General features: G+C 34.8%; 1 long non-coding RNA gene across 2 annotated transcripts; it reads right to left on the minus strand.

Moving 5' to 3' along the window:
• Positions 1–4867: 4867 nt before the first annotated feature.
• LOC121069753 lies at positions 4868–7503 on the minus strand. 2 transcript variants are annotated; one of them, XR_005819600.1, is made up of 4 exons: positions 7424–7503; positions 6895–7059; positions 6437–6517; positions 4868–5456 (listed from the first exon to the last, which is right to left on the minus strand). It is a non-coding gene; the product is annotated as an uncharacterized LOC121069753 (long non-coding RNA). The 2 variants fall into 2 exon arrangements; XR_005819599.1 differs by lacking the exon at positions 4868–5456 and having other exon boundaries at positions 6005–6517.
• Between the last annotated feature and the right edge of the window lie 2778 nt (positions 7504–10281).

Here is a 10281-nt window from a genome sequence, read left to right on the forward strand (position 1 = left end):
CAAATGGGATGACAGCTATCAGGGAGAATACCTGGTATCATCTCTCAGCTTTTAGTAAGTAATTCATGAAGAAAATATCTCAGGGAAACAATCTGAAATGTTTCATAAACCAGAAGAGTTTGTACCTCACATCACTCTCTAGTTCATACCCCATGAGTATAAGCACAAGTTTCATGTTTCTATGGAAGAAATGCTAAAAACTACTAAGGAAAGTATTGCATTTACTGAAATTGCAGTTTCAAATTCATAAATGCATTGGCAGAATTACATATTTATTGTAGGTTTAAACCTAATGACAGATATTCATCAATTTAATTAGTTATAAACAATAGTTTTGTTTTGGTTTTTTCTGTTTTCCATCTTACCTGTATTCTGTTCACCTGGCCTTATTTGCCACAACTGGGCTACTAAGTTAGCTCTGTAGACCAGCTCATGATGAGATACTCAGAATTGGACTGCAGTTCCATCTGGCTTTTCATGGTAGTGAAGCTGTTTGAAGTCCATGATGCAAATCAGTAAACCTTGCAACTCCCACAACACCCTGCATCAGTTCGCCACCAGATCTGTTCTCTAAGTACTGCTACCTGCAGTGTTACATACCACAGTATATACACACACACACATATGTATATACATACACATATATAAGTGTATGTATATAAAAAATACTGTATAGCAAGTCAAAGCCAGGGAGAGAGATGTAAGAAAGAATAGCCAAAACTGATGACATCTCACACTGTCTTTGTCAGAAAGAAATATGCACATATATACCTTGCTGCTAATAAACATAAGTTGACAACTGAAGACCATATAGGAATAAATTTACGGATTAGTCCCAGGGAATAATGGTCTATGGTGGGAACTGTCCCTCCCTGGCTCTTTCTTACCTGTCCCCAGTCTCCATTTTTTACCTCTTTCCAACATTGGTTCTTTATATAAATTGCATTCTTGTTTAACTACTTCACGTATTTCCTCCTTAGATATTAGAACCCATTTTTAGGGTTTCAAACTGTTATACCTAGGATGTATTGGCACTACAGATCTCAGTGTAGCAGAAAAGTATCTGAACTATCCATAAAAAAACTTCAGTAACACAGAATTTTACAGAGCTCATCTAGCCTGTGCTGCCATGGCCAAACTGCTCCAGGGAGCTCGGTTAACTCAATGGCAATACCAGTCAGTCAGACAAACAGCAAAGTTGCTGCCCAATCTAATGGATAGGGTAGTGAATACTATTAAACTACTCAATCCTGACATTGTTTCTTTGGAATGACTGCTATGTGGTAACCTAATATTCCCTATTCATACAAATAAATCTCATTATGGAAACACCTTATGGATAGGTATGAGCACAGTCAGACTCCCTGGTTTCAAAGTGGATGAACAGCCTTTGCTAATGGAAGGAGACATGCTGATGGACAAATCAAGAAACTTTTGACAGAAATGATCTGCTTATGGTGTGCAGCTGCTCCATGTAGACTTCCAGATGAATAAAACTTGGGTAAATGAGTTACTTGTAGACTCAGAGTAGTCTGTAAGGTGACATGAAACAATATGTGTATTTTTAACATGGAACAAGAGATGAAATCCATATAAGCCTTCAGAAAACATCATTGAGGCTAATGTGTTATTCCTAATGATCCTATGAGTTACCATGTGTCCAGGCAGTAAAGTTAGCTAATGCACTGTTTCGGCGTTGTTGTGTTTGTTGGTTTTTTTTTCAACTTCAATTCCTTCATAAAACAAGCTGGCAGGAATATAATGATATTAACATTAGAGAAATGAAGGGAAACTACAGAAGTGAAGGCATTCAGTTTTGTTCCAGTGTATCAGTATTCAGACTATATTACATTCATTAGTATTTAAAAATTTACTTCCTGACAGTAGCTGTTTGTGTAAATTCTGACCTCGATTACAAATATAACCTATATGAATATGCAAGAAGGTGGCATTAGAGATTGCTCATTTCCAATAACAACAGGACATGGGATTAACAAATTGATGAATGCTGGGTAATATATTCAATTAAAATTTCACAAGTAGTAAGGAAACTAGAAACATAAAAACATGCTGAATGCAAGAAAATGCAAAAGACAAATACCAATGAATAATGATGAAGATGTTCAGAAACCACCTCACGGTAATTTCTGGGTAGTGCTAAATGTCACACATCTTTAGTTCTAGAAATGACTAACTTCGGATAAACAGTATAGAGACAAAATTTGGTCCCATTCTCATTAAAAATAAAGACAGAAGAGCTCCAGTGTTAGTGAAATTAATCTAGAAGTACATTTGGGAATAACTGGGATCAATATCTAGATTTCAGAATACTACAAGTATAGAAAGCATTTTTCAGAAAACATCTGGATTACTTAAATTGCTTTGTATTTCTGTGTTTTGTTGCTTAAAGGTCTTTTCTCATTTCTTCTTATTTCATATTTCAAAAAGTAAGGGTGTATATGCACACATGAGCATGCTCACACACAACCACACACATACACAAGATTAGATGCCAATTTTCCAAAGGAAAAATGTCAATCTCAGAAAAGAAATAGTTTTCTATCTTGAAATTTTCAATTAGGACTTCCTCACAGCTGTTTTGGAACACTATCATTTTTAAAAGGTTAAATGTTTCTGCCAAAGTGAATTTCAAACAACACTTAAAAATTTATTTTTTACTATTGCCTAAATATTCTATCCTAAACAGTTATTCTACATATCTGGAAGGCATGTCCTGTGTGGAGAGGCTGAGGACACTTGGGTTGTCCAGTCTGCAGAAAAGAAGGCTGAGAGGTGACCTCATTGCTCTCTACAGCTTTCTGAGGAGGGGAAGTGGAGAGGGAGGTGATGGTCTCTGCTCCCTGGTAACCAGTGACAGGACACACAGGAATGGCACAAAGCTGTGCCAGAGAAGTTTCAGTCTGGACAACAGGAAAAAATTCTTTACCATGAGAGTGGTCAGACACTGAAACAAGCTTCCTGGAGAGTTGGCTGATACCCTATGCCTATCAGTGTTCAGGAATATTTATTACAGAAGGTGTCGATTTCATAGCTAAGCAAGAAAGTCTGCTTACATAAGACCCTCCACAACTCCATTGAGAGCAAACAGCTGGAAGCTTAGGCTTGAATGTTGCATTGACACAAAGTCAAGAAGGAGCTCTGTCACAGTCAGGCATTACTCAGGCAAGGAGGATGTCTCACAGTAGTCTAAGAGCTGTTGGTGTCTGCTTTCCAGCTGAAATCATGACTCAAGATGCGAGTGGTTTTTCTTCTGTTTCCTATCACAGCAAAATTAAATGGCATAGCTAGAACAAGCAACCATATGCACAGAAAGGAAGGGAAAACAAAATAATTGCAGCCTGGAGCTACAAAAAGTTCTATTGTTTTTCACTTCAACTACATCAAATGTATATTCATTCTGCATATTAGCAGGCATGCCATGTATAAGTTTGGGACTAAAAGTTCAACTCTCGACCATCAAGATCCACCCAGTATTTTTCACGAGATAGATTGATCTTCAATACTAGGCCCCTTTGTCAAACTTCATGTTAGTTTCTCAAGATTTTACTCTGTTATTTTAAACAGCCATTCTTATAAAAGGAAAAAGAAAAGAGGAATGAGTCAGTATTCCTTTCTATAGCATCCATCCATATGAGAGTATGAAGCTCATGTTCAGTCAACCACTTGTCAGACAAGAATAAGGAAAACATAACTGGTTTTACACATTGCTCAGCAAATGCTACCACCTATTGTAAATACTATGAGAACATTTTTGTCTCGTATTGATTCTTTCTCACACCTATCTTTTGGAACCTTTCAAAAGTTTAAAGAGATATCACCATAGAATTGTTTTAACTAACTGTCTTTAGTTAGAAAAGCATCCCCACTTGAAGGTTTAATTACAATGTTAATATAGCTTTTAAACTCTGCAAGGATTCTCTCTTTTTAGGAGGATCTCATCACACAGGCCTTTTCTGCTGTTATTAGAGCCTTCTGCTTTGTCCAATAACATTAATTACAGCATGGGAATGTTTATTTCCTCTAAATGTATGCAAAATACTATTACAGTTGATACAGAGTCTTCAAGAAAACATGTGTATAGACATACCTATATATATTCAGAAAAGCCACACAAATAGAGCACAGTTAAAAATCCTCCACAATTGTCAAAAACACCACAAGAAACACACTGCATCACAAATGTCAATAAGTAGGTGTGCATTCAGATAACTGAACTAGAAAGATCATTCCTCATGCTGAAATTAGTTATAGATCTTATTTCTTTTATCTGCTCTCCATATGATTAGTTTCTATTCAGGAGGCTAGGTCTACATTTGTCCCTTTCATGCACTGTGACATGTTCTGGTGTCACTATAAAGTTTTTTTAGTTCCTGTACACTTTGAAGTATATATTCTGTAATCACTCAGGTGTGATTTATGGCCATATCTTGTTTTTCCAGTCCTTATCAGAAAAGGAAGATAGTACAGATACATCAGTTTGTTTCAAGTTGTGCCCAACACTCTCTTCCATTGCCTCTTGTTTTAATTCCATTAATGAGGGGACACAAGTAGAATTGACTATACCTAATCGTAGTGCATATGGAACAGCTACCTGTCATCTCACCATCTTTTCTCCTTCTGCTATTCATGCAAATTTCTTCTTACTCTTAATTCAACACTTTATTATACATTTCTTCCATCAAGCACAGCAAGTCACCATGTTTATAATGCAGATAAAAAAAAATAAAAAAAGAGTGAACACAACTTGAGAACTGAATATTTAGGTTTATTATACTTATATTGCTTATCTGGGACTTAGATTGCAGAATCTTCAAAATAAAAGGCGGGGTGTAGAGAAAATATTTTTCTCTCTCTTGGTACAACTCTGGCATAGCCTAATTTGTGATAGCTGGAATTAAATTCAGAACGTTTAGGCCTTTTTTATATATCTCTGCAATGTCAGCTCACAATCTGGTTGCTACTTTACACTCACATTGGATATAATTTTATCTTTATTTTTCCTCTGCTTAGCTATTGCAGAATGCTGATGTGTGAATTTACTTACTAATACCATCTTTAGATTGCCAAAGTTCTCTTCTAAAACAGCCTTTTGGTAAAAGTTTTTAATTAGTTCCTTCCTTTTTTTTAAACCTTCACAATTTTTAAGCATGTTGAATATCAGACAAAATTTTCATTGGATTTGGAAATTCATTTGAAGTCTTTTGAAAGCTCAATGCTTATGCTGAATATGTGTGCAAGCACACATATATCACTTCTGAAGTAAAGTTTTGAATTTGCTGACCAAATATATCCATGATATGGAAATCTATAATATATTTTCTTCTGTCTCTTGACAGAAGAATAAATACACGTTTCTCAGCAGATGTCATCAATAAGTCTACCAGAATCTCATGTCATAATGACTGGACAAGGCTTCTTTTGGTATTTTCAGTTTCCTAGAAAAGCAAAAGACTTGCTATAAAAACTTCAGTTGTATTTTTATGCAACTAAATGGCAGTAGAACACCCAGTTTTACATTTTGCTACATTTGCCTTAAAAAAAAAAGGGGGGGGGGGGAGGGGGGCAAAAATGAGCAACAGGAAAACTCTGTTCAATACCCAAATAAATGGTTTACATAACTTATTTTTACTATCACAAAAATAAATATGCCAATGTTTTCTAAAAGTTAACTTCAATATTTCCACATATAAGTATTCTGGAATTTCACACTGCAAAAATCTTTTTTTTTTTTTTTTTGAAAAAAAGCACACTTTTAAATGCCAAAATCACCCAGGAAATAAAGTATTATTTTCTATCCAGTTCTAGGCAATATTAGAATTATACAAAGAAAAGTAGTTGAGTCATTTTCTATCTCTATATTTCTATGTAACTCTTTGTGGACTAAAATCAAAGGGTAAAAAGATACTATATTTATAAAATGTAATACATTACAACTGTAATTAAGGAATAGTAGTACCTTCAAAGAATGTTTATCATTCTCCTAATGGAATATGGGTCTAAAATGCTACAAAATATAGTTTGAAAAATCAATTGCTTATTTCTTATGCTGTATTTATTCAGTTACTTCTACGGCTTTGCCTGAGAGAATGCTTCTATTTACTTTCAAAATGTGATTGTTTTGTTTACAAGAAATACATTGAGTGTGATCTGCCCGGATGGTGTTAAATATTTCATGTTTTCATCTAGAGCAATTATTATTTTCTCATTAATCAATGCTTTTAAATAACTGTCTTCAATATAAGATCTAAGAACTTTACAGCATGAGCTGCTTGTTCCCTGAAAGACTTAAATCTGCGTATCATTTAGCTTATGTTGTTAATATGCTCTGTTTCCTTTGATATCTATATAAATTAGGAATACTCAGAAGCTCAGCAAGGATACTTGGAATCCTGTAAGATTAAGTCCAGCTTCTTACAGCTCCTAAATAAGCCTTTCAGTACACTATCTTGATAGGTCCTAACTTCACCTGATTCATCAAGTCATACTCCTCTCTGATCTGGTGATAAAAAGAAGGGACAGAAAAACAAACAGAAAGAAGATAAATTCTATGAATAGGGAATTCTATTTCTCAAGGAAGTTCACATGATAGCACATATGTACATTAGCATGCATTAACATAGCACAACCTTAGTTTTCCACTCTGATTCCTATAACGGGTCCATTTATCTTTAGAAGGAATATTTATCCGAGAAGAGAAAATGTGAATTACAATATACTTTGAAAGTGAAAGGTTTTCTCTTTTTAAATATAAATACAGATCAGTACCAACTTTTTTCTCTCAACATTACCTGAAAAAATGTAGACTAGAAACAATTCAAATGCAAATATAAATTATTTTAATTACTTTTTTAAAAAACTTCCAAATCTATGTACCTCTCTTCCTTTTCCCTGCAAACAGATCAAGGCGTGCTCTTATTGTTTTTCTGATCACATTTCTTCTACTCATTCAGTTTTGCTTCTCATCACCCAGAACTGTATGCCTTGAAACTTCTCAATAACTTTGCAGTGCAGGAAGTAATTATTGCTCACATTTCACACCTAGAAAAGAAAAATAGAGAAAATGCAATTACTCAGGCAAAGCCACTACAGAGAGCAGTTCTAGGAAATGAACAGACATCTCTTAGTCTAGCCTTCTAATTAAAAGATAATTTCTCAGTTGATTTCTGACTTAGCAAGCTAATGAGATACATGTATAAAGCACTGTAGATGATTCTAATATTTGAACTAGCTCTATCTAGTATCTTCTTATATTTGTCTTGCAAGGATGCATACCTTCAAACCCCACTGTCCCTACAGGTTGTTTACAATAAATCCTCTTTGGTATCCATATTTCCATTAGCAGATCCCTCCACTCACAGGGCCAGATCAACAAAGGAATGCTGGACATTCTCTAGACATTTACGTGTTAATGACATGAATGTTTGAAACCCCACAAGCTCCTGGTAAAGATTTTTGCATGCTTTAAGCTATTCCCGATCATCATCTCCACAGCCACCAAAGTCCTAATGGACAACATCCATGCATATCCTCCAGCTGATTCCCCTTCCGTTAAATCCAGCTGGCAACGTCAGTGAGCACAGGTGTTTCAAAAAGTCATCCCCTCCTGACTTAAGTAATTCAAATGACTGACCACAAGTTCACAAGTCTATTTTTTTTTTTTTTAGTGAAAGATTTTAGGTCTATGTTTATCGTTCCTTTACATACAGAAATAGCTTTTTTTTTTTTTTTTTTTACCATTTGCAAATCATTATCAGGTCACTCACTCTATTTGACAGTCAAATATATTGAGTTTATAACTTCAAAATAAATTTCTGAAAACATAAAACATTCTTGTTTTTTTTCTGTAGACTTTTTTTTTCAAATTTTAACCATCACTTGTCAATACAGACCCCAATATTGGCACAATATGTTGACATTGATCTCAGAAATCATTTCTGTTAAACTAACAATATTCTCCTAATTTTATTGGCTACTTTCATCTTTAATATTTCTGTTAGTCTTTAGATCAAAGAAAAGGTGCTACTATAATACAAATAATAAAATGAGATTCTTTCCAATGTGACTTTAAACTTTAAAATTAGAGGTCTACACGTTTGATGAATAGGACACGCTCCCGCCAATTCAACGTAAGTAATTATACTATTGCAGTACTGTGATACAAAATATATATTTGTATAATAATCTAAGAAATTGTCTGTATTGAAATATTCAGCACTATGAATTACTCCATATCACATATTCTCTTTCTAAAAAGGGTGCTAAATAAATGACCGTAATTTGCCATATTAGTTGTGAAATAGAATATGTTGTTGCTTCCATGAGAAAAATCACACCTGTAGATGAATGTTTTTTGGAAATTTATTCACAAATTTCACTTCATGTATAATTATTAAGTAGAGCCAATATCTCAAAATAGATAATCCATACAAAAATTTTTAAGGTCTAGCTGGGAAACTGACAGTGAGTTCTGAAAGGCATTATTGTAATGTGTTGACATTCTTGTCTTTGCTGTAGTTGCAGTTTTCCAGCCACACTCAATGTAAATTGATGAGTTTCATATAAGATATTGTAAAAATACCCATTCCAGTGTTTGGACTGCTGGCCAAGCGATTCTTTCCCGTTCAGCATCACTAGTGTAATGTTCTTTCTTTTATGAATTTCTATTTTTATGAGTTTTTGAGGGAAACTTGCCTAGAAAATGCAATGTGGGGCTGCTCAAACATTTCTAATAACTCTGTGTGTTTTGATTTGATCAAAGGTGCTGGTGTAAATACAAGAGAAGTTGTCATGGTCTCCTCAGCACAACACCCCATCAGCTACAGGATTTGGTTTTGTTGTGTAGGCAGAAAAACTATGGGGAAAAGAAAACTGAATTTTCAAGATATTGGATGCTTCTTCCACTTAACAGACAAAAAAGCTTTGAACAAAAGCATCCCTGTATGCAGCAACCAATTGCCTGACAACAGAAAAACAAGCAAGTAAAAATATAATGGAAAGGTGTAATCAACAGTTTATATCCTTACTGTAAATGCATATGATTGCTATATGATTATCTTCAAATACAGATGACTTAAAATTATCATTAGGGTTGTGAAGTGAAAATAATATAAAAGAGTAAAATCCTGCAAACCTGCATGCAAACTAGTTGCCGGTTTAAGTACCCCCAATCAAAAGAACAACATACAATGCAATTTGATGATGGGAGGATACAAAAAACACCCTGCAAAGTAGTATTTCATTCTCTTAAGCACTGACTAAAGACATACCCTCTAATCAAACACTTTGGAGAACTGCCAGCAACAGGGTGAGAGAAAGCAGAAAATTCCTCCAAAGAAGACTGAAATCACCACTAAATGAGTTCTGATAGAACTAATGTAGTGTAGGTTCATGCTCCATACCCCTCTCATTTCTGTGGAATTCACTGATCCATTTTAAAGATAGCTCATGTAAACGTGCAGAAATGGTTTACTGGTTGTGACCAAGGACTATCTGACCCAGTGCCCTATCTCAGTGGTAGCCAGGAACAGAGGCACAAGGAAGCATAAGAGCAGCGCAAACACATTTTCTCCAAATATCCTTCCAGTCTCTAGCTAAGGCATCTTTTCGTCTACAATTTAAAGGCTAACAAATGAAATAGCTAGTTGTTACTTGTTCCTCCTTATGACAGTAAGGACAAAGGTTTTCTGCCACACTGAACACAGTCCTTGTCCTTAGCAGAAAATTCTGAAGGTGTAGAAAGAGAAACAATGGTTCAAGTAGTAATAAAAAAGAAAAGTAGTCAGGAGGCCATTCAGAGGCCAGATAGGACAACAAAGATGTTAGAAGCAGGTATGGATAAGAGAACCAGTAACACAGCTGGAAAAAAAATAATAATAATAATAAATCCAGCAGTTAATGTGAAAAGGAATGCTCTCACTAAGGCAAGGCATTGAAGGAACTCAATGTACAACATGCTTCTCCTGACCCATGTGGAATATGTACTGGGGGAGAACAAGAAAAGCACATCCTTTCAGATTAGCACAATTAGATTATTTGAAGAAACGTGAAAAATGCTGAATGCTTTACCTGTTGCCAAACTATGATAACATATTATACAACAATGTTCTAATGGTTTACTAATTGGAAATGCAATGTTTAGTTTGACAGTAAAATTAATTTAAAAGTAATAAATGCAAAAAATTCAGATGTGTGGGAAAGGAAGAAGAGAACAGTCATTATCATGAGGGATTGCAGGGAAACAAAATACCCTTTATTTACTTA

Source organism: Cygnus olor, chromosome 4 (assembly GCF_009769625.2).
Source record: "Cygnus olor isolate bCygOlo1 chromosome 4, bCygOlo1.pri.v2, whole genome shotgun sequence".
Lineage (NCBI taxonomy): Eukaryota > Metazoa > Chordata > Aves > Anseriformes > Anatidae > Cygnus > Cygnus olor.